The following is a 1,354-nucleotide window of genomic DNA, read 5'->3' as shown; positions in this document are numbered from 1 at the left end:
GCTTTTGTTCAGGTGGTGAGAAGGCTGGGAGCCAGCATCCCTCCTGGGACCATTCTGATCATCCTCACTGGACCCACAGAGGCAAGAGAGTGGTTTTCCTGCAGCAGCTGAGCAATGGCTTGCTACTTGTGACTGGACCACTGGTTCTCAATCGAGTTCCACTGCGTAGAACACACCAGAAATTTGTCATTGCCACCTCCACAAAAATTGACATTAGCAAAGTAAAAATCCCAAAGCACCTTACCAATGCTTACTTCAAGGAGAAGAAACTGCGGAAGCCCAGACACCAGGAAGGTGAAATCTTCAACACAGAGGAGAAATACAAGATTTCAGAGTAGCGTAAGGTTGATCAGAAAGCTGTGGATTCGCAAATTTGACCAAAAATCAAAGCTGTTCCTCAGCTCCAGGGCTACCTGCAATCTGTGTTTGCCCTTACAAATGGAGTTTATCCTCACAAATTGGTGTTCTATATTTTTTGCCAAGAACGTAATTATATAACTGATTTTATATGTATATATAAACTTGATTCTCTGAGTATCAATCCCAGAGTTACACTTTTACATATCCTCACATATAGTCTAATAGTTTACATTAGTATTTTGTTATACAACAATTAAAAACAAAATACTACCAAAAACCAATCCAAATCATACTTCCTTCACTTACCACTTTACTCTAGGCTGGTCAGTAGGGTCTCATGAGACTGTAGGGAATGTCTAATGTTCTAGGGAAAATGTTCTGGTTTCAAGATGATGCCTTGCTACAGTCATTAATTACTCAGTTCAAAGTAAACACTGAATTAGATACAGAAAGTTGTGGAACAATAGTTTTTCCAGAACATGTGTAAAGCAGGATACTTCAGGCAATAACTCTAAGAGTTACCTGTCTTAAAATGGCTCATAGCAAAACCTAGTTTCCCATTAGTTTCACTGAATGGGTGAAACCACTGTCAGTAGCCCTGGGGCTGTCTGGCCACCCCGCTCCAAGGCCATTCCCGTCTTACGGAGCCATGGAAAGAAAGTAACTCCGGTGCCCTGTGGGGGTGTGCACTTACCGCAAGCAAGACAATCTGGTCTGCTCAACCCCACTGGGTGCCTGGGAGAAGCGAGTGAAGGCATTTCCACAGGAGGCTGAAGGACAAGGAAGCTGAGCTCATTCTGGAGGGTGTGAAAAATCTCATGTACAAGGAGCTTAAATGTCAATCTTACCAGCTTTTTTTTTACTGGAATAATCTATTTGTTAAGTACACACCCACAGAAGGAGTGCCCCCACCATCTGGAAAAAAGACGAGGCAGAAAATGCACATTAATAATAGTAAAGAAGGGCCTGGCCGGCGCCCCTCCACTCCGGGGGG

General features: G+C 43.4%; 1 pseudogene; it reads right to left on the bottom strand.

The window, feature by feature from the left end:
- Window positions 1-1,354, bottom strand: part of LOC102482773 (N-acylneuraminate-9-phosphatase-like) — a 7,149-nt pseudogene that overhangs the window by 2,457 nt on the left and 3,338 nt on the right.

The sequence above is a fragment of the Tupaia chinensis genome, unplaced genomic scaffold (assembly GCF_000334495.1).
Source record: "Tupaia chinensis unplaced genomic scaffold, TupChi_1.0 Scaffold141490_1, whole genome shotgun sequence".
NCBI classification, from domain to species: Eukaryota; Metazoa; Chordata; class Mammalia; order Scandentia; family Tupaiidae; genus Tupaia; species Tupaia belangeri.
This window is presented reverse-complemented; position numbering and strand designations above follow the sequence as displayed.